Source organism: Pongo pygmaeus, chromosome 10, assembly GCF_028885625.2.
Source record: "Pongo pygmaeus isolate AG05252 chromosome 10, NHGRI_mPonPyg2-v2.0_pri, whole genome shotgun sequence".
In the NCBI taxonomy this organism is placed as follows: Eukaryota; Metazoa; Chordata; class Mammalia; order Primates; family Hominidae; genus Pongo; species Pongo pygmaeus.
Window position 1 is genome coordinate 63,400,972 of NC_072383.2, and position 27,780 is coordinate 63,428,751.

The 27,780-nt window shown below is 40.1% G+C and overlaps 1 long non-coding RNA gene across 8 annotated transcripts in view; it reads right to left on the reverse strand.

Annotated features, from left to right (window-relative positions):
• The window catches only part of LOC134737591 (uncharacterized), a 178,820-nt gene that overhangs the window by 89,242 nt on the left and 61,798 nt on the right, over nucleotides 1-27,780 (reverse strand). For 3 of the 8 annotated variants that reach the window (XR_010122615.1, XR_010122613.1, XR_010122614.1), the window contains exon 2: nucleotides 20,890-20,993. This is a non-coding gene — a long non-coding RNA (uncharacterized LOC134737591). Of the gene's footprint in view, nucleotides 1-20,889; nucleotides 21,014-27,780 lie in introns of all 8 variants that reach the window. The other 5 variants (XR_010122612.1, XR_010122616.1, XR_010122617.1 and 2 more) reach the window with 3 other exon arrangements.

The window sequence follows — 27,780 nt, forward strand, 5'->3', positions numbered from 1 at the left end:
ACTAAGCAGCAGCTGCTCTGAGGTTTCTTGAGTAGAAGGGTGACCTGCCTGTTCCTCTATTGATGCAATAAAGAGTACCATTTTTTGTGAACCCGTCTCTCCTTCCTTTCTTTCTTCCTTTTGGAAACCTAGCACTGGCTGTGAACATTATGGTGACATATAGTTTATCAGAGGCCCTTACTATGCTTTTTTTTTTTTTTTTTTTTTTTTGAGACAAGGTCTCATTCTGTCATTAAGGCTGGAGAGCCGTGGTGCAATCACAGTTCACTGCAACCTTGAACTCCTGGGCTCAAAAGATCCTCCTGCCGCAGCCTCCCAAGAAGCTGGGACTGTAGGTGTACATCACCATGCCCAGCTATTTTTTTTTTATTATTATTTTTTGTAGAGACAGGTCTCACTATATTGCCCAGGCTGGTCTCAAACTCCTGGGCTCAAGCAATCTTCCCACCTTGGCCTCCCAAAGCCCTGGGATTATAGGCATAAGCCACTGAACCTGGCCCCTCACTATGCATTAAAACACTACTTTTGGCAAAACAGCCCCCAAAGACAATCTTGAACTTGGGCAGGGAGTCTGACTGTGCACTCCATAAAATGGTGTTGAAAACTATGTGAGCACACATGCATATTTTTTGGGCTGGAGTTGGGAGAAGGGATGTGTAGTGCCACAAAGGTACATGAAGCCAGAGCACAGTCAGACACCCACAGGCTGCGAATTCCTCTCTGTCTGGCCTCGTTCAATCTACAAATTACTAAATGGGTAGAGTTACTAATACAGGGCATGGCTTTGATGTGTATAACACAAAAATGTTTCTAAACAACAAGACAGAGTTGAATAATTCATTTATTCTGATTTCTGTAGGTAGACCCACTGTTGTATCAGAGGGAATCAATACATGGTGGATACAGAGGTTAGAATTTAGAATTTTAATCCCAGCTGTGTCAAGGCATCATTAATTCATTTGTTAATTATCTCAACAAATACTTATCAAATTGATGTCTACTACGTGTCAGACACTGTGCCAGACTCTCGAGATATAATGAAGAGCAATGCAGACACAGCCTCTACTTTCCTGGAATTTATAAGTTGTATGCTGATATCCAAATAACTTTGTCTCTCTGAGAGTCATTTTTTCACCTGTAAAATGGGGTTGTAGCAAGGACTAAATGAGAAAATGTATGGGAAATTGCTTTATAAATGCTAATGTTTTCTATATACTGAAGATCACACACACACACGCACAATTGTCTTCCATTCATTGCAAAGTGTAATGAAAGATTAATGAAGTTGGATCAAAGAGAGCATGACATAAATTAAATCATCACATTTATCAAAAGGGGAGGCTGTGTGGAGACTTTCTTAGGAGTGAGTTAGGAACCTGAGGATGACTGAGGCTTCCCTCGAGAGTTTTTGAAGGAGCTAGATTACAAATTATAAACCACCCTGAGTGTTTTTGATCCCCTTCTGTATGCACTCTTGGGCTTTTGGAGCAGTGCTCGGAGGATAATCTGAAAGGCTTCAAGGTCAAGGATGGAGAGAAGACAATGTAACAGCCCAGCCCTGACCACCTGCAGGAATGCCTGGAGCAGGCTGGTCCCAGGAGCATCCTCTATGAGATCTCAGGAAGCAAGAAAAGGCTCTATGGAGGGAATGGCTTTTAATAGATACTTGGTGATTCGAGGAGAAAGACTGGCCTCAACTTCTCTTTCTCCGTGCTGTTTTCTAAAATCATGCTGAGGTGCACTCTAGACAGGGTTGGGCATAGAGACAAGCAAAGAAGATCAGAAACTCCAAGAGCCTCTTGTAATGAGAGGCCATTGGGCTGGAGCCTGCACCTCAGCTGTCTGTGGCTCCTGCTTCCTTTCTAGACCAAGGACGTATGTCAAGTACTTGTTACTGTAGAAGAATAAAGATGAGTGGTGTGTTACTCTCTGAGGTGCTTAAATTATGACATCTAAAAAAGACAAAGTATTGTGACACCAGAAACAGAACCGGAATGACAAATTAATATCATAAACCCATTCATTTATTACATTTCCACTGCTGCTACCATTGGCGGAGCCACCATGAGCTCTTACCTGGGATACGGGCAAAGTCCTCTTTATTGATCTAATTTTTTTCTCTAGATTTCCTCAAATGCATTCTCCATACAAAAGCCAGCAGTTTTTATTTTTTCAGATAAATTCAGATTATGTCTCTCTCCTGTTTAAAACTATTCCATGTCTTCTCTTTGCACTTGGAAGAAACCCCAGACCCTTTGCCTTGACCTAGAAGTCCCTTCATGATCTGGTCCCTAACATCTCATCAAAGGTATCTCCTATATGTAATCTCTTTCCCTATACTTCCATCCACACTGGCCTTTTCTTATCTTCCCAAACTTTCCAAGCTTCTTTCTGCCTCAGGACCATAGCATAGGGGCTGTTTCTTTAGACTGAAAGGCTCTTCCATAGCTGATTCTTCCCCTCAACTCCAAGAGGCCTCGCTAGCATCCTGACTGGGGCAAACCCTCCTCTGTTCTCTATTACAGAACTCTGGTTGCTACTTCAAAGCACCGGTCCTGGGTTGTAATGCATGCACCTGTTTATTTGTTTGTCTGTCTCTTGGAATAAACTGAAAGATCCAGGTAGAGTAAACCTACGGTTACTCATCACACCCTTGCACTTGAAACTTAAGATGACTTAAAAAAAATTAAAGGAATAAATACAAGTTTGACTTTCTCCTTAATTTTTCTTACAGACAGCAGGGATGATTACATAGGGCATAACTTCCCCACACCTCCCTGCTTTTCCACATGCAGTTGCTTCTATCTGGGCTGTGTTTTCCCCTTGGCTGATCTCCAAATTCCTACTGATTCTGCTTCCAGAACCAACACCACACTTTCTCCTTCTGTGAAGTCTTCTCTTATATTCTCTCTTTTGTGTCTTCACACTATCACATAGACCTCTGTTTTGTAATTATGTGTGTATCTTCCTGTACTCCTTCCCTTTCATTGTGAACTCTCTGAGGACAAAAAGCTTATCTCATTCCTCTTTCCATCTTCAGCCCTAGTGCAGAACATGATATTCACATGATATACACATGCGTGGGGAGCCTACAGATTTTATACATGTCATAGAGAAGGGCCAGGGAAAGCTGGCCCCTCCTTGGCAGTGATGCCTGCCCTTGGTTCCTCCTGCTGAACAAAGGATGGTCTGTGAACAGGAAGCATGGGATGCTCCCTCCCCGCCACCTGCCCCACTCAGAAGTGAAGACAGCTTGTGCCCCGGCCAAAATAGGGTTTCCCCATCCTTTGAAAGGAAAGCACTCCTCAGGCAGATTTTCAAGCTGAAACCATCCAGAACAAAAGCTGCTTCCAGCAGTGGCCAAGCAGACCAGCACCCCTCTCCCTATGGCCCTAGTACAGTTACTGCCTAATGGGAGACGGATGTGAAGGCTTCAGGTGAAACATCTGGTCAGGGCCACTGTCAGCCAGTAAGACAGAGACCCGTGAGCTTGCCAGTTGATTGCGTGGGACAGCTAGAGGTGCCCAAGCAGCAGAGAAAGTGAGGAGGAGGAGAAGGAGGAGCAGCAGCAGCCCACAGCCTGTCAGGCCCATTTTCACCATGCTTCCTTCCCAGCAGTGGCCACCATTGGATTCTGTTTAGCCCATGGTTGGGAACTTGGGCCCTTGAAAACGAGGCACTGTTCCCTGCCAGGTACACAGAGTCTGAGAGGAAAGCTCTAAGTCTTTGAAGGCAATGTGAGCGTCAAAACTGAATGTCTTTTAATTAACTTAGGTCCACATTTCTGCCAGACTTCTCAACTTTTTTTTTAACACTATCTCTCTTGACCTGCCTCCCAAGGACCCTCATGTTCTCCTGTCCATTTTATCCCTCTCCCCAAGGAGAGGACTGGGACACCCCAGCAACATTCCAGATCTTTCTATCGCTTTGCACGCTGCTGAAAAGCAGCTGTTCAGACAACAGTTTCTGAGGTCCTGTGGAATGGAAGGCAACGCCTACCGATGCTCAGGGACAAATTTTAAAAAAATAGTAATAACAGCTATTTCTCCTGAAGGCCAAGAAAAAATTCAATGGAACCAGTGGGAACTTCAAATCCTGAGGGAGGCCTTTGGAGCAGTCCTGCATTTAATAATAATCCTTGAGTCACGGCCGCCCAGATGCTGCCTCCGGGCCTGATTTTCCTTTGAGGCCTTGGAGTATATACTCAGATGAACATGAGTTTAAAGTTTTTAAAGGTCCAGGTTGGCTAGTGAGTTGTCTATAAACTAGCTGCTGCCTAACAGAACAGACATTATCTTAATGGTACTGATAGATCTGGAGTGTCACACATCATTAAAATAGCTGATTGATTAGAAGAAAATAATTAGCTTGCCCTGTGTTGCTGGTAAGCCTTTTGGCATACCAAGAAGGAGATATGGAAGGGACGTGGGGTCATCTATCTTTTGATCATTTGTTTTCCATCCAAGGTGATGAAAAAGGCCCTGATAACCCTTAGGGAAGGGAAGGAATATAAACATGTCTTAGTTCTTCTCTGCCATTTACTCAGAGAGAAGCTATCTGCAGACTTTCTGGAGTGTGGTGTGTTTATTCCAGTTACATAGACACACTCCTTTAAATCAAACACTCTGTTAGTGCCTTGGAGTTGTAAATCAGTGGTTCTTTTCAAGTGACTTGATAGAATGTGATATTCTGCTTTCCCTTGACAGGATATAAACATCGAAACCTAAATATTATAATCAAGTCCAGCCATTGGCAGTACTGTGAAGAAGGACGTGTAGATTCTAGTAGCTTTTCAATGTCCTTCTTGTGTTTCATGGTATCTATCTTCCTCTGGATGTTCAATAGTCATTCTCTTTCACTACTTGGGAGATAAGTTGACAAACTTATTTACATTCAGGAGTGATGTGGTTTAAGGCATTTTTACGTTCATAGACATTTGCACAAAGAACCTTGAGCCAAAGGGTGTCTCTGGGGAGGTATTTTGCTGGCATGATGGGCATTGTCAGTACCCTGGAAATCAAGTTGTCAAATTTGCAGGCCATCAGTACTCTGATGATAATACTACACTCTTAGAGAGGCTGGGGGTGGAGTAAGAGCATATCTGGATCACCTGGGGGCCTTTGGCTGACCCTGATATGCACCTCCTGCCTCCCTCCCCACCCCTTAGCCTCCATCATTACTTAAAAAAGCCACTGCTACAGATGAAAGTATATTATGCTCAGATTAAAAAATAAAATGGGGAAACACCATTGGCCTGGAGAACAGAGTCTGAGTTTGAGAGTTGACTGGAATTGGGCATTCTGATCCTTTTCAGCTGAGTGACCTTGGGCACATTACTTACTGTCCCCAAAACAATTGAACAAGATTGCCCTGAAACTTGCATAAAATAATGTAGGAGAAAATGTTTAGTCAGGCTGGGTGGGGTGGCTCACTCCTGTAATTCCAGCACTTTAGGAGGCCAAGTGGTCAGATCACTTGAAGTCAGGATTTCGAGACCAGCCTGGCCAACATGGGGAAACCCTGTCTCTACTAAAAATATTTAATACAAAAAAATTAGCTGGGCATAGTGGTGAGTGCCTGTAATCCCACTTACTGAGGAGGCTGAGGCAGAAGAATCACTTGAGCCCAGGAGGTGGAGGTTGCAGTGAGCCAAGATCATGCCACTGTATTCCAGCCTGGGTGACTGAGTGAGACTCTGTCTCAAAAAAAAAAAAAAAAAAAAGGAAAATGCTTAGCCAATAAATATTAGTTTTCTTCCCTTTTAAAATATAATCAGAAATTCTGAATTTCACCTGAATATAATTTCTTGACATTGACTCCTAAATTTGTGCAACTTTTTTTTTAACAAGATAACATGATTAACTATTTTTTCCTAAACATATGAGTAATGCATCTTCATTGCAGAAATTCAGGTAATTTTTTTAAAAAAGAAAATCTATCAGCTTCCTTAAGCAGAATCACTCATTTTTTTTAAAATTATTTTTTGATGCATTTGCCCCTTCACTTCCCCACCCCCCGATCCTGGGCTTTTTTATAATGTTTGCTGTCACACTGCACCTTCTGTCTTGTTGACTTCTTTTCTCCTTTAATACATCATAAGCATTTTTCCATGATATTAAACATTCAGTGTGTGTGTGTGTGTGTGTGTGTGTTATAGTTGCTGCCATCCTTGGCAAGCCCATTCTTGGCAAGACCTTGAGTCCTTTTTTGAATTTTTGTCATATGGCTGGATATGGAAGTAAGGATGTAGGATAGTGGTGAATTTTATCTTAGTTCTCCTTCCACTGACCAGAAGTTCCTTCTGCCTTCAGTGACAAAAGGCCAAATTTCAAATGCAGTTATTGGAAAGGGTCCTTTGATCCCCACAACTAGCCCCAGAGCAATGTAGAGTTGTGGCATAAGTGGTTTTTGAATGAATAAATGTATGCATGAAGGAAGAGTCATACCATTCATTTAGAAATAGGGATGCTAGGTGGGTTTGAATTCTCAGCATGGCATTATGGGTAATTTTTAGCTTTCATTTTTATGTTACGTCGCTGTGCCTCCGTTTCATTACCTGCAAGATAGAAATAATAATAGTCCCTACCTCATGGAGTTGGCAGGGTGTTATATGAATGAATACATGTGAAGTGACTTTCAACATTGCCTGGCAAAAAGAGAGTGCTCTATAAACCATAGCTCATCATCATCATCATCATTATCATTATGTGCTTTACAATATATTCCAACATTTTTTCAGTGAGCCCAGCCAGTCATACACACAATGTTTTTTAAACTTTTTTTTTTTAAAGAAAGTACATGTAGGCATGAGAAGACAGTATCTTAGGACAGTAAAGTAAAACACCATTAGGAGATTGGCTAGATACCAGGAAAAGGAAGTTCTAACAGAGACAGAAAGGGACAGGAAAGAAAACAAGGAAGGGAGAAAGGAAAACAGTGAGAAAGGAGGGAGCAAATTATGGGCAGACCAGAATTCAGCGCAGGAAGGGCCAGGTATGTAAGTTTGAAAAATGCACCATGGGACTTGACTGTGTAGTGAAGACTGAGACCCGCTACTCTAGGACGTTGAGGAGGAAGCTTCATAGAACCCTCTGCTGCTTCCTGTCCTGTTACCGAGTCAGGAAAGGGGAAGGGGTCAGGGGTGGCAAGAAAGGAATAAGGGCAGGAATTAGAAAATGAGAAAACTGAAACATGGAAAGGTAAATCAACTTGTGAAAGGTCTCTTAGCTCGTTGCTGGCAACACTGGGTCTAGAACTCAGCTTTCAGGGTATCCGAATTCGTTCTCAATACTTCTCCACCCCTGTCTGCCAGTTTCTCTCTGTACTTGGAGACCTAAATACAAAAACTGGCTCAAGAATTTGAAATCTTTGCCTTAGCTTTTTTAGGGTGACCATAAGTTGAGGGAGGAACAAAGATGCTGGTCAAAGTTTCCATCAGTGACCTGCGGAAGATTGGAAAATATCAGGTACCACCACTTCCTCCCTTCCCACAAGTCTTCTAGACCTCTCTCTCTTTGCAAAGAGTCGTCAGAGAAGGTTCCAGGCCAACTGCTTAATAAATTAATAGCTCTTATTCCACTGTACAAAATGTAAGAGAAAGAATCCATTAGTAATTAGTCTAGTTTATGTTTCTAGAAGCGCTATTTTCTTCCCATGACAAAACTTCAAAACACCTGAGAAAATAAGTAGGAAGGTCTCTGTGGTTATGCACTTCAAGTGAATGATGACAATTTTGAGATACGTGCCAAAATAGGAGAGTCTTCATTTTCCTCATAACTGTTAAGGTAGTGGTCCGGACTTGTTCACGCCTACACCTGAAGCAGAGGGAGGGCCTGTCGGAGCTCAGTCGAAGGAGGCGAGTGCTCTTTGTTCCTTTGTGGCCTCTGAAGTTACTCTAGAGCTATACAGCTCAAGGCCAGCAGATGGCGCGTGGCGTCAGGCTGCGAGATAGCGCCGAGACAGCATGGACGCCGGGAGCCTGGGAAAGCCAACTGCACCACGGGAGTCTAAACTTTAGTTAGGAATAGAAGTACGCTCATTTTAGCTATTAGAAGGTTTGCCTGATACTCTGGCTCTTTATTTCGAGGATGTCTAGCTCACCTGTGATATAACTCAGACCCCATTTCACTCATTTCTTAAACTAGGAATGGGTAAGTCTCACCATTCTTCTCTGCTTGTTTAGGACACTCTTGAGAACCTCCTAAAATGCTGTGGAATGGAACAGCGGGACAGACCAGAAGTACATTCTGGGGAGAAGAGAATAAAAACACCATTCCTTGAGAGTGGAAGTGTCAGAGGCGTTCAAACCAGAGCGACTCCATCTTGAGTAGGGGCAAGGTAAAATGAGAATGAGACCTGCTGGGCAGCATTCCCAGGAGGTTAGACATTCTTAGTCACAGGATGAGATAGGAGGTCGGCAGGATTGGTATCACAAGATACGGGTCATAAAGACCCTGGTGATAAAACAGGATGCAGTAAAGAAGCCGGCCAAAAACCAAGATGGTGATGAAAGTGACCTCTGGTCATCCTCACTGCTCATTGTACGTTAATTATAATGCATTAGCAGGCTAATAGACACTCTCAGCAGTGCCATGACAGTTTACAAATGCCATGGCAACACCCAAATTACCTTATATGGTCTAAAAAGGGGAGGAACCCTCAGTTTTGGGAACCTCTCCTTTCCCAGAAAACTTATGAATAATCTACGCCTTGTTTAGCATACGATCAAGAAATAACCATAAAAATGTCCAACCAGCAGCCCTCAGGGCTCTCTGTTTGTGGAGTAGCCATCCTTTTGTTTCTTTACTTCTCTAATAAACTTGCTTTCACTTTATGGACTCCTGAATTCTTTCCTGCACAAGATCCAAGAACCCACTCTTGGGGTCTGGATCGGGACCCCTTTCCAGTAACAGAAGCAGATGATCTTACAATCCACTTTATTGTCCTTCCCCAGCCCACAGTCGAGTTTCCTGGAATCACAGTACAGTTTCCTAGAAGGCCTACTGCTGGCATATAGTTAGAGATAGCTGACGACATCTCTTAGGTTTTGAAAATAGATTACTTGTACACTTATCAAGCAGATTTTAACTTAATCTAATTGTTTTCAGTCCAGCACCTTGGCCTGGTGTCACTGAGCCTGGAACTTCTCCAGAGAATAAACTTCAAGTTTTCTAAGGGAAGAGGGGAGGAGAACAGAAGGGTGGAGGGATAATTGTCTGGCTGTATGGGGGTGGATGAGGGAACCTAGAGGTTAAACTGCTCCGCCTTCCAAAGACCTTCAGCCAAACCAAGTTTCAGCCCCATGCTTCAGCCTCATTTTCTACAGTACTTAGTGCCTTTAAGGCCTGAATCTTTCTGGGGCTCTAAAGGGAAAATTGTGCTTTTTTTTTTTTATCAATATTTTCTTTAGCAGATACCTGTCATTCTGTTAAACCCCTGCTGTACATTTTCTTTGTTTCCCACATTGTGAGTTTTATTTTTCCAGGGCAGAATTTCCCAGCATCCCTTGCAGCTCCCAGGGAGTAGGTCTGGGACCTATGTTCTACCAACCAAATACACTCTCATGAATCTCTGATTTGGAAGTCAGCAACATGCCGACACAGACTGGGTTCTGAGCATCTATGGTGCAGATGAAGATGATGGCAGGAGCTGTGGAGGCAGTAGAATCCTCATCAAGCCACTTCTGTGTGAGATGCCGGGCTGTGTTCCTATGAGCTTAGCCTTGAGCTTCTTTTTTGCCAGACCTCCCAATGAATCACCGAGCTCCTAATAACTCTCAGTAATTTCCTTTTATGCTCAAACCAGCCCAAATGGTTTCTACAGTTTGCAACTAAAGGGGAAAAAAAGGAAGAAAGAAAAGAGACTAATAAATTTCATCCATGAAAGTAGGGTCAATCTAAAATCTATAAGAATCAAAAATGCAGAATTGGGCTCAATGCAGGCAGGAAGACAGAAGGCAAAATGTATTCTGTTATGTACAAAGTACTATATATGGTACAACATGCCAATACTACCTTCCCAAGGCAGGTGCTATTTGACTGTGGCCACAACCCAATATGGAGAGAAGCTCTATGACATGGAGCACTGAAACACTGACAAGGCCAATTGCTTCTTTATCTGCACCAAAGAAGCAGAAATAGTGACTTCAAAGTAGCAACCTTAGCTGGAAAGACGCTAAGTCCTTCTCCCATTATTATTATCATTATTATTATTATTATCATTTTGCAAGGCACGCCCACTGGGCCTTCTCCCATTATTTAAGGATTATCTGCAAGACACCTTGGATCCATTAAAAAAGTTCAGATTCAGGGAAGTGTTTCCCATAAGAAGCTATGATTTCAAATTGTCTCAAAGAAGTAGCCATTGAAGAAGAACTAGAAAAGGATAGATCAGTGATGTTGGAAGTAAAGAGGGGAGGATCTTCAGGTTTAAAGACTGTGGACACAGCATCTTCGGCTGTGTCTACACACATATGCAATTGATAGGAAGCAAATAGAACAGAAGCCAACTAAGATTTTTAGGAAACCACATTGTCAAAGACACCTCAAGCCTGCCTGAAAACAGCCTATAATTTTTATTTTTAAAACAAATTCCAGGCCTCTAGACCTGCAGTAGCATGAAGAGGTCTGAGGAAGCTGTGTGTCCCTCGAGAAAGCAATTCTTTATTGCCCATCAAAGATGAATCCATAGGGGATCATTAACAAGGAGATCATCCCAGAGAGCAGCTTCTAGAATCACCAACCAAGTAAGTCTCATTGCTATCCCTATTCATCAAGGTTTGCTGTTTGCTACTCATTCGCAACTGTTGAGTGTTTCCCATTCTTCTATGTTTTAAACTGAAAGTTAAAAAAAAATTCTTGGTTATCCCGTTTCTTCTTTACGTTTGCATAATGGGGAGTGGGTGTTGGGAGATAACTTGTCTTTGAGCTTTGGGCTTTTAGTAGCAATAGTTTTTTTTTTAACAATTAGCATTACCCTTACTATTTAAGACAGAAGATTTGTTAGAAGAACAAAGACCTCAAAATGAGAAGGAATGTATTCTGGACTTAAAACATTGCTCAGTTATCTTAGCAAGGACTGAGACCTTGGAGGTCTCCAAATACCAGTAAGAATTATTGTGTTATCCTCTTTCACACCTGTTGGATTTTTTTTTTTTTTTTTTTTTACTTGTGATTGATGAACTGGGAGAAGGGAAGTGGTCTAGAAAGGGTGAGAGTGGGTGGGTAGATAGGATACAGGTGGCCTCACCTGGAGAGTGGTCACCTGTGAACAGAAGCCATGTTGACCTCCCTGCACTGCCTCTTCTTCTCTGCTCCTTGCAATGACCTTTACCTGGACTCAGTCAAAATGGCACTGTCCTTCTCCTTCCCAACCTAAAGCTTATAGTGCAGTTAATCTAGAGGTCAGCTGAAGTGCAGATTCAAGTGGCTCAAATCCCTTTGCAGTATAGGGAAGGAGTTTGGAATAGGGAAGTGATGGGTTGGGGGTGAAGATGGGAGGAGCTTATGGCTTCCCTAATTGGCTCTGATTCAGAGCTCAGACTTCTGTTATCATTTCCTACCCGCAAGTGCTATCTTATTCCTGTGGTTTCCTTCATTTCTATTCAGCCTCATGAAATAAAGAAATAAAGTAAACAAACAAGTAAATAAAAACAGATCTTTATGGATGTGGCAGAAAGCTTTGCAAGCCAAGAAAGTCTTCTATCCAGGTGATGCAAATAACTGTAAAACTTCAGACTTCTTGAACTACAAAGATGAACTCTGCCAACCCAAGTTCTAGTACTTCCTCTACTCCCAGCCTGACCCCCGTTGTTTCTTGGTTTCCTCGCTCCTTCTCTTTCTGTTTGACTCTTGGGAGTAATAAACTCAGCCAAGTCCTACTACTTGAGCCCATATTTAAATGCAGAACAATTTGGCCTTCAGTTTATTCTTCCCCCTTCTTCCAGACTCTGGTCTGATTTATCTTTTTTAATCTATAGCCTATTAGGGTTTTATAATAAAGGCTGTCCTTCTCTAAGATTTCCAATGTAGCTATTATCCTTTAACCCTTCTGCACAGTTAACAAAACCAGTTGTTACTTTTTTTTGGCGGGGGTGGGGGCGGTTGTTTAGCATTTAGTGATTATTAGAATGACTATTGTTTCAGCAAAAAGTACTCATAAAAAAAGTCAAAAAATTCAGAAAAGTACAAAGGAGAAAGTGAATAATCTGTAGCATCTCAAGCTCAGTATATGTCCAAAGACAGTCTCTGTTCTCCCCTGCTCTTATTCACGCCCGTCAAGCCCTTCTCTCTAATCAAGGAACAATTGGCTTGACTTTTCTAGCTTACCTCACTTAATTTTAGAGAAATATATATCCTGTTTGAGATCCAAAGAGACATTTGTCAGCATTAAGGGTCTCCCTTATCTCCATCCATGCTCACAATATTTGGCAGGTATACTTCAGAGTTTGTGGTTTGGGATTATAGCTGTTTCCTCACTTCATTCACGATAGGGAGATGTTTTTTCCTTCTATTTTTGTTCCATTTATTGTTTTCATTGGATTTTTAGAAAGGGGAATGGCATAAGTGTTTTTACTCTGCTGTCTTTAACAAGAAGACTTACTTTTCAAAATAATTACATGTCTGCTTTTAATTTTCTACTTCAAGAAAACATTAAGGAAAGAATGTATAGCATTCTAGCTAATTTTCAGTTGCTTAGATGCCTGATAAAGAGAAGCTTCCCTAAACAGCAGCCAGTTCTGTTCTGAAGATGGCCTTCCCATGGCACCGGTACCCTGGTTAGAATTTTCCCAGGGAGAGATGGCCTAGCTTCATGGGAGCTATCACCATAGATTGCCCATGCTGAGAGAACAGACCACAGACTACACCAGCTGCAGACACTTACACAGCACATGTAAGGAGAACAGAGGCTGATGCCCAAAGAACGAGAGGGATTGTACCTCAGCTGCACAGCAGCAGCAACCTGCAGAGAAAGACAACCTGCAAGTTTATACAGCCCTCCTCCTGCCTTCATGAGAACCTGACAGAGGCATTTGAACCAGAGCGACTCCATCTTGAATAGAGGCTGGGTAAAATAAGGCTGAGACCTACTGGGCTGCATTCCCAGGAGGTCAGGCATTCTTAGTCACAGGATGAGATAGGAGGTTGGCGCAAGACACAGGTCACAAAGACCCTGCTGATAAAACAGGATGTGGTAAAGAAGCCGGCCAAATCCCACCAAAACCAAGATGGTGATGAAAGTGACCTCTGGTCATCTTCATTACTCATTATACATTAATTATAATGCACTGGCTTGCTAAAAGACACTCTCACCAGCACCAGGACAGTTTACGAATGCCATGGTAACATTTGGAATTTACCCTACATAATCTAAAAAGGAGAGGGACCCTCAGTTTCAGGAAATCTCTGACCCCTTCCTGGAAAACTCATGAATAATCCACCCCTTGTTTCTCAAATAATCAAGAAATAATTATAAGTATACTCGCCAGTCTTTTGTTCCTTTACTTTCTTAATAAACTTGCTTTCACTTTACTGTATGGACTCACCCTGAAATCTCTCTTGCCTGAGGTCCAAGAACCCTGTCTCGGGGTCTGGATTGAGACTCCTTTCCAGTAACAGATCCATAACCTTTCCATTATCTAGACATCGTTTTGGGAAGAAGGAGGGAAGAGGAGATCTATAGAAAGTAGAGAATAGACTCTGATAGGGAGTTTCGGCATCAAATTGAGTGAAGTAAGCCCTCTTCCCCTTTTTTTTCACCCTGGAAGAGACTGTAACTTAGCAAGTTTTTTTCCACCATCTGTAGAAATGAGAGCTTCAGAGCAAGATTAAATCAGTTATAGAAAATAAATAAGCTACTGTTTTTTTACATCTGATTTGTAAGGTGTTAATCTTGACCCTACCACATCTGCGATTTTAGCTTCGTCTTTCAGCAAGAGACAGTCTGCTAGAAGGAAAACTGTTCAGGACTGGGAGTTGACCTTGGGTTACTCCTGGCTCTGCCACTAACTAGCTGTGTGATGTTGGTTAAGACACTTAGTCTTCTACTTCGAAATTTCATCAACTCTAAAATTACAAGGTTGGACCAGAACCATGATTTTCAAATGTTCATGGCTGCAGAGCCCTTTTGTTAAAATCTTATTTAGATGGCCAATATATAAAACAGATACTGCTGGCATTTCCTCTGGCAAAGTGGGAAGTAGATGTCTGAGAGCACATATGCTAGGGGGACCCTTGTGCTCCCTACAAAGTCCCTAAATCACCTCCACAGAGCCCTTCCCAGGTATGCACTTCAAAGACCAGTGAAGGCAATGATCTCTCTGGTCCTTTTTGATTCTAATCCCCAATGATTCAATATCTGCCCAAGGCCAGGAGTGGCTGACAGCAGCATGAAATAATCTGTTCCATGGTCCATGGGCATCTAAGGAGATTGGAGCTAGCTTGTCCTTTTGCAGACAAGGCAATTTACATTAGTGTTAAAACAAAACAAAAAAAAACTCCAGCACTTCATGGTGGTTGGGGGTTCTCTTATTTACAACCAAAGAAGAAGAAAAAGAAGAAGAAGAAGAGGAAGAAGAAGAAGAAGAGGAGGAGGAGGAGGAGGAGGAGGAGAAGGAGGAGGAGGAGGAGGAGGAGGAGGAGGAGGAGGAAGAGGAAGAAGAGGAAGAGGAAGAAGAGGAAGAAGAAGAAGAAGAAGAAGCTTGAGGTAACCATGAACTAGAAATTGGGTCCCCATTATATGACTAACATTGCAGACTGAGGTCCTGGATCCACCATTTAGTATGCCAGGTACAGTGTATGTCACCTCATTAGTCCTCACAACAACCCAAGAGGTATGATCCTCATTTTACAGATAAGAATGCTATATAGCAGATTAAGGAACTTGCTCAAATATCACACTATTACAGAGAAATGTGACTTTTAAAAAAACATTTAATCCCTCCTAAATGAGATGCTCAAATTTATAATCAGTTACCAAAGCCATGGAAATTTCTCATCTCACAGAACCTACCATTCAATGACTCTTAGAGCATTTTTGCACATGGAATGGACAAGAAAAATGTTTGTGACAATCTGAATTTTAAATGGAGATCAAGGGTCCTTGCAGTAGTGAAGGAAAAGCAGGCATCTTTCGTTCCATTTCATGGACTTGTATTTTAAGAAGCTCAGCCCTTCCAGTCCATGCAGAAAAATACTCTCAAAGGAATATTTACAATGTGGATCTTATATTAAACATTTGGTTTTATATGCTTAAATATTTATAAAAGCATACGTTGAATAAATTTTAGTCTACAAACTGAAGTGTTCAAAACATATCAATTTCCTCATTTCTTTAAATCAATTTAATTTTCTGACTCTCAGCCTCCATCCTTAAAAGATGGCAAAAACATCTACCTCATCCTTTTGAGGGCCCCGTCTCCTTCCCAAAACCATACCACTACCTGGAAAGCTTGCTCGGGATGAAGACAATTGAGGAAGGAACTCTAACCTCCAATTTTTCAAGGTATCACTGGCATCCCACTGTGAAGCCCACAGTGGGCCCTGAATTTTGGTGGTGCCAATTTGTGGTTAGAAGGCTTTGAGGAAAGTGCCTCCCTCTAGATGCCCTGAGGAGCCATCTCCTCTGGGCAGGGATAGCTTTATTCACAAGTGACATGGGTAGTCTTACAGGGTCCCCTGCTCAGAAAAACCCTGAATTTGTTTTAATGCTCTTCTGTTGAAGCCCTGAAATTTGAACAAAAGTTTCCACAGTTTCATTTTGCATTGGGCCTTGAAAATTATAAAGCTGATCCTAAAACTAATGGGTTTAGTTAGCAGCTCTTCTGCTCACTTTCTTAGAGGGGTCTGCAGCCTTCCTCCTCTATCCTATTAGGCAAAAGAGCTTCTCTTGCCTTGCTTTGCCCTCCAGTGCCTTTGCCTCTCTTTTTTGGAGTCTGGGGCACTTAATGTTATCTCTTCAAGGGTCTTAGGCTTTTACAAAAGACAAAAATAGTCACACAGGACTTCAGGGGCTTTCCCCTTCCATCCTTCCATCCTGCAAGAAGTTCCTGAGGCAAAGGAGCATACAAGGAACAGGTTCCTGCTTAAAATCAGCAAAGAAGGAAAAAAATGTGTGAGGAGAAAAACCATACCTTAATATTTTAATAAATTGTTATACCACATATGTAGTTTGTTTTAATTAAGTTATTTTATAATCAGTTTTGATGACTTTGTCATATGAAATGGGCCTCTAGAATAGAACCCCAATACATACTCCTGTACCCATAAAAAGCAGGGGCACAGAGAACTCAGCGGGGTGTTGCTATGAGTAGGGTGAGCATATGTATTATAGCTCAAACTGGGGCACATCTGAAATAGGAAGGAATTGCTATCAATAATTACACCAGAGCAGTAAGAGTGAGCTGAAACCACCCTGGGCAAACTCAAATACATGGGCACCCCACCTATAAATGATAGAGGCAGAATTTGAACGTGGGTCTGTGTTACTCCCACTGTTGGGATATTAATTAGGATAATCTGTAGCCAGCTCAACAGATTGACCATGAATGCTTTATTCCACATCCATTCTGTTGTTTTGCTGTTGACATGGCCTGAGACAGGCTAGGTTCACAACTGGAGAATTTTATTCATGAGAAGCCCAGCAACCTCATTCCTTTGTTGTAACTGGCCTGTGCTCCAGGCATGAATGAGGCAAGTTTCATCTTCAATATTTACTGAAAACAGACGCTGAAGTTTGAGAAGCAAACGTAAAGTGCTCATTCCAAAGCCTCTTTATATACATGTTAAATCAGTTTGTGGGAAAGAGACCACAGAGATTGTTTAAACATTCATACTGATGACACAACTGTTCTAAAATATGCAGTTTCTTGTAGTTATATGTGGAATTAATTGCATATGGAGAAAGTCATCTTTTGAAACTGGCTAAAAGGAAATAGTCCATAACTCAGTGATATCAACATACACAGCACTGTGCTGGGGACTCTACTTCACTTTTTTTCTTATCTCAGCCACTGTCTGAAGATGCTGTTTTCTCACTCAAGGCGTCATGACTCAGCTATGTAGCTCTGTCAAGAGACAGAAAAAAAAAATCTGGGGCCAGAATGGAAGAGATAGCATTTAAGCACAACTGGAACTGTTGTGACCCTGGATTCTGGAGTGCAGCTAACTTCACTATGTTGCCATCGGTGGAGAAGTCTAGAAGAGTTGGTTCCTCTCTGCCCTTGAATTCCATCAGAGTCATGTGGCAAGTCATTTGGAAGTAGATTTTCTCCCTTACCACACAGCACATTCCAATAGTCATTCTTAACTGAATTACCCCAAATTCTTAGCAGGGTCTCCTGTTAACCACAAGTGGTTAGATAGCTATGTTTAGACAGCAATGGCTCCTTATCTCCTTCACGCTGAGGGAAATCAGCGGTCCTTTCGTAGTGGCGGCTTGAGGCTCAGCTCCTCTGGGATGGAATCAGACCTCCACCACAGCCCTCAACCACAGGGAGTGGGACTCCCCCATATGTCTTATTCACAGCAGTAATCACACATTTAGTACATCTGTTGTTTTAAATTTTCAGTCCCATTAATTCTTCCTTTTTAAACAAAAAGATATGAGGAGTTGAGAATCCCCATATTCATTTGAAGTACCCTCACTTAAAGGGGAGATTTGGGGGAAAAGATTGAGACATGAGGCAATCCTGAAAATATGAATAAAAGAATATAAATATTTCTCCAGCCTCTCTAGTCTTCATTAAAATAAGTAAGAGGAAGAAACTGGTTTGCCCTTCTATATTTAATTTGGACTCTAACCTCTTTGAAAATTCAGCAGTATGATTAATTTTAGCTTATCTTATGGAATGACTCTTCACCTATAAATAAGTCTGTTCGTCTTCAGAAGACCATAAATATGCCTCCTGGTTTAGAGCTATTTTTAAATATCTCTTACATATAATTGTAATGAGATCTGCTTCCAGGACAATAGCTTAGTATCAATTACATTTCTATTATGTTCTGTTAGTTTCTTGGTTGGGAAACATGCAAAAATGAGCTTACTTGGATGAATATGAATATTCAATGTTAAGCAGAGTAATAAAGACAAAAGAGAACCTGATATTTGATCTAACAAGACTAAAAAGAGCAAAACAAGAGAAGGAGAGAAGAGGAGGAGGAAGTGGAGACAAAGAAGGAGAGGTAAAGAAAAAACAGAAGAGTTGGAGGAGGGAGAGAATAAAAGCTTGGGAGTTTTAAATTTCAGGTAGAGGTGTAGAAATTTTTATTTTTAATTTTTTTCTATGTTGTCCCACACAATGTGGGAAAATAGGTGGAATAGTGAAGAGAGAACAGGACAGGCATTAGAGGTTCTTTCCTTACCCCTTCATCAGCTAAGTGCCTGATTCTCCACTTTTCTATCTCTCAGAGTCCCCAGGCTCACATGAGGTTTGCACACCCACACAGGAACGTGTTCTGTCTATACTCACACACTAAACACGGCATGGCATTATTGGATGTCTTGAGGCCAATGACGTCAGAAGTTATTTTCAGTGTAAAGTTATATACAAGTAAGTAATAATACTTATAACAGTCATATATGCTTCAAATTGGTGATAAAAGCAACCTGGTAAATGAAAAACGACATACTCGGCTATTAAAAATTATGTTGCTACAGAAAAAAGTTGAGTATCTGGCATTTCTAGGGCCACAATTAATTTCTTATATTAGAACTCAAATCTTTAAAATAAAATCTCACACATGGGAATCACACTTGGGACTTTACACATGGGAAATGAATGATCAACTTTTCCTTCCTAGGTCATCTCCCATTGGAATAACAGACTTTCTGCTCTATAGAAGACAAAGGACTTGCTTTTCTCCAGAAAAATATCTCCCCATTGATAAATAATGAGCAAATGCAGAACACTTAAGTAGTGTTCCCATCCGTAGTGTGAACCCTGTCAGCACTAACCAGCTGGTCCTTGTCTGTTTTGCAGTCAAAGAAAACGGGAACCCAGTGTGCATCTGAGTTCCCAAGGAGGGGAGGCTACGATTTGCCAGGTGTGTGCATGGGCAGAATGCCCAGTCCCAGGTTGTTTTATAAAAAACCTTGCTCAGGCATGGCCAGCAAAGCTGTGGAAGTCCTGAGGAAGCAAGTAAAAGACCATCATTGCTATTTCTGCAACATGCTTACCCTCTGCAAAACATCCTTGCATTTTCTTGAATTGGTAAACAAGAGTTCAGAGAGCAAGTTAGAGTCATGAAAGACAGTTGGAGTGGTAGGCAATTTAATTGTTGTGATTTCTATCATTCATCAAATCAACACAACTATTTCTGTAACCAAATACGCATTCAGAGAAACCAAGATAATAGAAGGCAGGTGTGGTGAGTGAAGAATTAGCAGATACCAATTTGCTTCTATTTGCAGAATCCAGGAATCAGGATCATATTTACTAATACACTTTGCAGGCAAAGCTTTTAGTTATTTCCATGTAATTGTTATGTAGCAAATCTTGGGCAATTCATTTTATGTTTGTCTAACCCAGAAAGGTAAACTGGAATGATAGTGTTTTTCTGAATAATTTGATCCAATGAAATAATGACCTGGAGTCGCATGGTGATGTCAGGGTTCTTGCGCTCACGCCTTGGAACCGAGTTACATGGGAGACCATGTTTGAACAATGTCCTTTAAGGAATTCAGTAACTAAACTCCACTGGACAGGAGCCAAGACAAGCCTGCTTAATGCCAAATTCCACTATAGTGGGTCATGTTATTGGATGGCTCAAATGAATCTGGGCCATGAAAAAGGGCCTCGTTCCCTCTACAGTTAGTTTTTTGTCTGAATTATCCAGATAATTGCTTCATTTTTCAACTTTTGTTTTTCTGCATGGAGTAGAAAGGCAGCTCTACTTATTTAGTTTTGTCTTTTGTTATAATCAAATCATTACCTGTAATTCTCAGAAATCATCCCCACAAAAATATGTAACTTTTGTATATTTCAAAAAGAACCACCTAATTCCACATGACTACTTACTCTTTTATACATTTATTCATTTGTTCATTGTGATTCATTCAGCAAATATTTAACTGGACAAACAAAAGATACATTATCCTTATGTATCATGCCACTTATTTGGGAATCTCTAATTAGCAGAAAAATCTTTCAAGTATTAAGAAGCACCAGGAAAAAGTAAACAGTTTTTGGAAAAGTTCTCCTGAAATGCTACGTCTCTTTAAAAATAAAAAGTTTAACCTGCAAAACAAGTGTATTATTTGAAGTTTATACAGCACCTTTTACTGGAAAACGTTCCAAGCATTAACGTTTAATCTTACCAACATTAGTCCCAGAAAAAAACCAACCTTTTCTCTCTTTGAAAACCGGAGAAGCAGAGCTGCAGTTTGCGAATTTTCCTCCATTGGATGAACTTTTAGATCTAGACCACGTGTCCCTTACTAAATTCAGATCACTCTGGAGAGCTCTAAGATATCATGAAAGGAGGCTACACAAAAAGTAGGGTCTTCTTTCACCCTGACCCTCATTTCTATTTTCCCAATACATTTCCCTAAACCTTATCAGCCCGTTTGAAAAAGAAAGTAACTTATATTTGAAGATAACCCATGTGGTTTGGATCTCTTTTTCTGCTGTTATATTAATCATTGCTGTCTAACTTGTGTCTTGCAAGCAACAACAACAAATAACAAATAGATATCCTCCTGCTAAATGAAAAAAAGTTCTATCACCTAAGGGTCAGGGTGAGAGAAGTTATATTCTTAGGGTGCTAAGGTTTAATATTAGGTTTGTGATCATTTTGAGTTCTTTAAATACGGTCTGCAGTGACCTGACAGCAGGGGGTTGAAGGAAGAGAGTGGACAGTCATAGTTACATGAAAATAAAGCTAGAAGGCTCACCTGTGGTTTGCCTGATCGTGTTCCTGCTCTCATGAGTGACACTTACCCAACTCCAACTCTTCAGAAGGGGCCCAACAGAGGACAGACAATCATCCATGCGAAGGCTGTAGGAAGAGTCAAACACCTGGTGAGTAGATGAACCAGATGATCATAGATTATTTTTTAATTCCAAAGTTGTATGAATCCAAATTAAAATTTTTGTTTTCTGTTGTAGTTTTTAATCTTTTCTGTGTGTGACAGAGAATGTAAAATAGAATGCACATACAGAAAAGTACATAAACCAAGCTCCTGTGAAATGACCATTTAGGTCAAGAATAGAACATAGTCATCTCTGAAGTCTTTCCATGACCTTACCAATCACATGCCCCATATCCTGACTTTTATGGTTGTATTAGTCCATTCTCACGTTGCTATAAAGATGATACTACCTGAGACTGGGTAATTTATAAAGGAAAGAGGTTTAATGGACTCACAGTTCAATGGCATAGTTCATGGCTGGGGAGGCCTCAGGAAACTTAAAATCATGGCGGAAGGGGAAGCAAACATGTCCTTTTTCACAGGGCAGCAGGAGAGAGAAAAATGGGCAAAGGAGGAACTTGTCAAACACGTAAAACCATCAGATCTCATGAGAACTCACTATCACAAGAACAGCATGGGGGAAACCACCCCCATGATTCAATTACCTCCACCTGGTCTCTCCCTTGACATGTGGGGATTATGGGAATTAAACTTCAAGATGAGATTGTGGGTAGGGAACACAGCCAAACCATATCAATGTTAAATATTTCTTTTCTTTTTAGATCTATCACTATGCAATATAGTTTAATTTGCATGTTTTAGAAAAAAACCTTATATAAACAGAACCATATACTGTGTGTTTTGCTATTTTTGCTCTACCTTATGGTTCTAAGATTGACCCATGCTGTTAGACACAGTTGTCCTTTCTTCATTTTTGTGGCTAGACCCAGATAAGTTCTGAAGAATAAAGGCCTAGGCAAGTCCTGAGCCCCCTCGGCTGTTACTTCATTAGTAATTCAGCAGGACTGGTTATTCTGTGTCTAGGGTTCTGTTGCAGAGAACAGAATACTCTCTAGCTAATTTAGGCAGGTAGCGATTTACTATAGGTTTTTAAGTGGCATAAAGAATTTTTGGAAGGAGAGACAACACAGCCTATAGAGTGAGCTTTTGGATACCTTCCTTTGCCCTGCCCAGTTACACACAGTACTGGACACCAAGGGAGCTGCTGCCACTCTAGGATCAGGGCTCCTCAGGCTCCAGCACCACATTGCCACTGCCTTGATCACAAAGCCACTGCAATCAGAGACCCTCCTGATTAAAAGGTGTCAGGATTATGAAGCCACTAATGTCACGTACTCCAGAACCATTCTATTCCTGACACAAACTGCACTAGCAAAAATGGATGTCCATTGCCTTTCTCCTAAATACCCATGCAAGGTACCTATGCTAGCAACCAAATCTCTGCTGACATTGCCAAGAAGACCAAACACCTTTATAACACAACTGCCAGCAAAAATGGCAAAAGCAATATGAGGATATTTGGTTTGCAAAGCCTAAATACATCTGGGACTTTAGCTGAAGTGTGTGAGAAAAAGTAGTCTTCATTGCACATCACTGCAACGGCTTTCAAATTTGAGATCAGAACCCATGATTAGCAGATCATGAGAACATTAAAAGAAACAAAATAGAACAGAACAGAAAATATCAGAAGTCATCAACTCAGTAAGCACAAGTACTATTTTGTAGTACACATGTGTGTATACTGGATTGCAATATCAGATGTTTTTCTTACTGTGGGTTGAGTTATTTAAAAAGTTTAAAAGCCACTGCACTAAAAGGAGGGTAGAATAGGTATTGAGTGCCAATCAACCATATTCACCACAATTTCTCTTATTGAACATAGAGTTCAACTGTTGAACATGTTCAACAATGAGGCTCTTGGCAGATCTTGTCGGCTAGTGTCTTCTAACAATCTACTTTGGAGCATCTTAGTGGTCTGGATCTTCTTTACAGCCTGAACAGTTCAGAAACACAAGACACAATGCTGGTGGCTTGGATCAAATCCTCTCCACAAATGCCTTAAATTCAGCTAAGATCACTTAAGCTCCAGAAAAGACAGGATTTAGAAGTCTGTGTGTTGCCAATAACCGGTAGAGTGCTCTGACTGAGGACACAGATGGTTGTGTCTACCTGCCTCTCTTTTGAAGTCATCCTCCACAAGTCCCTCTGTGAGCTTTTAAAAACACAAACCTGATTATTTCACTTTTGTTTTAAAGCATTTGAAATATTCTTTGGCTTACGGCAGTGATTCATAAACTTGAGATATTTGTTAAAATACAGATTCCCAGATCCTCCTCAGGGATTCTAACTCAATAACTTCAGGATGAGTCCCAGGAATCTGTACTTTTAGTGGGAACCACTAGTGAATAAAAACTGGACTACTAAACATGATCAAAACAATTTGTTCCACACCAACCTGGCCCACCTACATTTTTCCATTCTGTTTCTCCCTCCCCACCACCCGTCTCTCTTCTCTTACCTTCTTGCCGCCCTCCCTCTTTCTCCCATCTCAAACATCCTTACCCTCCCCTCACTTCCACCCAAAGACAAATAACTCACCTTAAAGAACCTAGGTCCAATATTACCTCTTTAGGAAACATTTTATATGCTAATAAAGCTTTTTTGATACTCCATATATTTAATAATGCATTATAATATTGTTGTAGTCATATTAAATTGTAATTATTAGTTGACATGCCATTTTTCCCTACTAAAGTTAGGACCATATTAGGTACAATTAGTGTATCTTATTATTATTATTTTTGTCTTGCTCTTTCCCCAAGGCTAGAGTGAAGTAGTGCCATCTCGGCTCACTGCAACCTCCACCCCCCGAGTTCAAGTGATTCTCCTGCCTCAGCTTCCTCCTGAGTAGCTGGAATTATAGGCACCTGCCACCATGCCTGGCTAATTTTTGTATTTTTAGTAGAGATGGGGTTTCACCATGTTGGCCAGGCTGGTCTTGAACTCCTGACCTCAGGTAATCCACCTGCCTTGGCCTCCCAAAGTGCTGGGATTACAGGTGTGAGCCACCACACCCGGACATCTTATTTTTTTTTATATTTCCAGTGCCTGGCACATGGTAGATATATCAACAATTTTTGTTTAATGAATGAATGAGTGAATGAACTATATATGGGTGGATGGTTAGATGGATATAACTGCTTCTTTAAACTATGGAATTAAAAAAATATATGGATCCGCAATGGAGATTAGGACTGTTACAGCTGGAACAGCTGATCATAGTTGCTGATGCCTTTGGAAAACTAAGTGCATATGGGTTAAGACCAGGTTCCATGAAATTCAATGTGAGCCATCAATAGTGTTGAGTGTGGAAGGTGGAGGTTTGATTGGGAGCTGAATATTGGCATAGTATCAAAGTATCTCCCTGCCAAATACTTACCAAGAGGGAACACATTAAGTTTATGATGGAGAAACTTAGTAGATGTCAATTTGATCCAGTGAACAGCAACTTCACTGTTGGAGGGAGAGATTGGCCTCATGTGTCTCTTGATGTGATGGCCCAAGTAAAGTACAGCATCAGAGCATTCCTGCAAAGTAATAATGGCCTGATTCTGGACATGAGGAATCATCAAATAAACCTAGGTAGAGGAATAGCCACAGAATGAAGAGATAGAAAGATTGAAGAACTGTTCCAGAATGAAGAAGATTTAAAAATCTATGACAATTAAATGCAATGCATGATCCTGGGTTGACTCCTGGACAAGAAAATAAAGAGATATTATTGGGACAGTTGGAAAAACTTGAGAGTGTTCTGTTAATTAGATAGTAGTGTTATATCAGTGTTGATTTCTTAATTTGGAGGGTTGTAAGGTGGCTATGTAGGAGAATGTATTTGTTTTGGAGAAATATACACTGGAGGAATTGGTAGTGATTAATCATCAGGTCTGCAATTACTGCTTAAATGGTTTATAACAGAATAATGTAAATTTTGAGAGAGAGAGAGAGATGGAGGAAAGGGGTAAAATGTTAATAATTGGGAACTTCGGGTAAGGAGATATGGGAGTTTCTGTACATATCTTGCCAATTTTCTGTAAATTTCATTTAAAAATAAATGATTGACTTCTACTTGTGGCCAAGATGGAATAACAGGGATCAGATTCAGCTCTCTGACTCAAACAACTGCAAAGGTAGCTAAAGTGTGTAGGACAGAGTAGTTGGGATCCAATAGAGAGTAACTCTGGAGATCCTCAGAGGATTCCCTTTGAGTGTTCAGCAAAGTGCTGATTAAAACATGTACTTGAGAAAATGGTCCAAAGCTGGAGAAACTATTAGATAAAAATACTCAGCAGTTACAAAAGGCTGGGAATGGGGTCTGTTCCCAATAGCCAGACTGAAAAATCTTGTAATTTATGGAGCATTGGGTAGTTAGAAAGGTCCTGTCTCAGTACTAAGGAATAAATTACCAAGACTAAATGCTGCCATGGTCCAGGCTAACAAATCTTAAAAAGCAAGACTCAAAAGGATCAAAATGTTTCCAAGGAACTTAACTATATCCCAGAACAAAGCTCAAGAATATTTATAGGTACACAAAAATATCCGGGACCCAACAAGGTAATATTCACAGTGTCTGGCATCCAATAAAAGAGTGCCAGACATTCTAAGAAGCAGAAAAAATAAGACGCATAATGAAGAGAATAATCAGTCAATTGAAACCTACCCAGAACTGACACAGATGTTAGCATTATTAGACACAGACATTTGAAAAGTTAATTTAACAGTATTCCAAAAGCTAAAAAAAGATATAGAATATGTTATAAAAATACAAAAAAAAAAAAAAATCAAACAGCAAGAGCTAAAAACTATAATGTCTGAGATGAAAAATACACTAGATGGGATTTATAGCAGTTAAAACATTACAGAAGAAAAGATTAGCAAACTTGAAAACATCAATAGAAGCTACTCAAGATAAAACACAGAGAGGAAATAAAAGTATTTTAAAATAATTATAAGAGCTTCAGTAGTTGTGAGACAAATTTTATCAGGCTAATATAATGCAATGAGAGACTCATTAATGTACATGTAATATACATTACACTACATCATACATTACATAATATACATTACATCATTAATATATGTATAATAATATACATGTAAGACAGTAGGGGGGAAGGCAAAAAAAATTGACATTATGTAGCTGGAAATTTCCAAATTTGATGATATCTATAAACCCACAGATCCAATAACCTCCAAAGAACTCTAATTACAAGAAACATAAAGAAAATTACACCAAGGAATATAATAATCAAATTTCTCCAAAGCAATGATAAATAGAAAATCTTAAAAGTAGCCAGAGAAAGAATATGTATTACATAAGAGGAACAAAGATATGACAGCCAGCAAATTTCTCATCTGAAACTATGCAAGCGAAAGACAGTGGATCAACATATTTAGAAGGAAAAATAACTATCATCTATATTCAGTGAAATAAAAACTGTTTCAGTCATAGAAAAGCTGAAATAATTGATCACCAATAGCACCGCAATACAAGAAATGTTAAAAGAAGCCCTTCAAGTAGAAGAAAAAGTACCAGATGAAAATCTGAATCTACTTAAAAACAAAAGGAGAACCATAAATGAGAACTATGGAAAACTATACTTGATCTATGTTCTTAAATTTAAATTCTTAAAAAGATATTTGATTATTTAAACAAAATTATAGCAATGTGCTGTGAAGTCTATGACATAAAAAAGATACAAACTGTCAAAGTGCACAAAAGAAGAACTAGAAAACTTGATTAGCTCTATACTTATTAAAAATTGAACTTATAATTCCTTAATATAAAAAATTTCAGGCTTAGATGGCATCACTAATTAATTCTCCCAGATATTTAGGGAACAAATAATACTAATCTTACACAAACTCTTACAGAAAATTGAAGAGAATGAAATACTTCTCATCTTATTTTGTGAGGTTACTATTATCCTGATACCAAAACCAAACAAAAACATTATAAGATTAGAAAATAACAGAACAATATTCCTCAGGAACATAGACACAAAAATTGGAACCATATTTTAGAAAATTGAATCCAAGAATATATGAAAAGGATAATACATCCTGACCAAGTGGGATTTATCTTGGGAATGAAAGTTTGGCTTACTATTAAAAATCAATCAAAGTAATATATCCTATTAACACATGAAAATATAAAAACTATATCATTATCTGAATAGATGCTGCTATGATTTGAACATATCCCCCAAAAGTTCATGTGTTGAAAAGTTAATATCCAAATTTATATGTCGATGGTATTCAGAGGTGGAGTCTTTGCGAGGTAATTAGGATTAGACGAGGTCATGAGGGTGGGGTGCCCATGATATAATTAGTGGCTTTATAAGAAAGGGAAGAGAGATCTAAGCCAGCACTTTCTCACACCGTGTGATCTTTTTGCCATTATTATGGAGCAAGAAGGCTGTCACCAGACGCAGCCCCTTAATCTTGGAATTCTCAGTCTCCAGAACTTTAAGAAATACATTTTTTCTATGCAAAATATCTAGTCTGTGGTATTCTCTTACAGCAGCAGAAAAACAGACTAAGACAGATGCAGAAAGAGCATTTGACAAAATCAAACATCTGTTCCTAACTAAAAAAAAAAAAAAAAAAAAAAAAAAAACTCTCAGCGAACCAGAAGTAGAACTTCCACTCAATCTGATAAAGGGTATCTAAGAAAAACCTAGAGGAAACATTATACTTAATGGTGAAAAATACAAAGATTTTTTTCCTAAATTAGGGAAGAAAAAGATGTACTACTATTCAACACCGTGCTAGAGGTTTAATTAGAGCAATAAG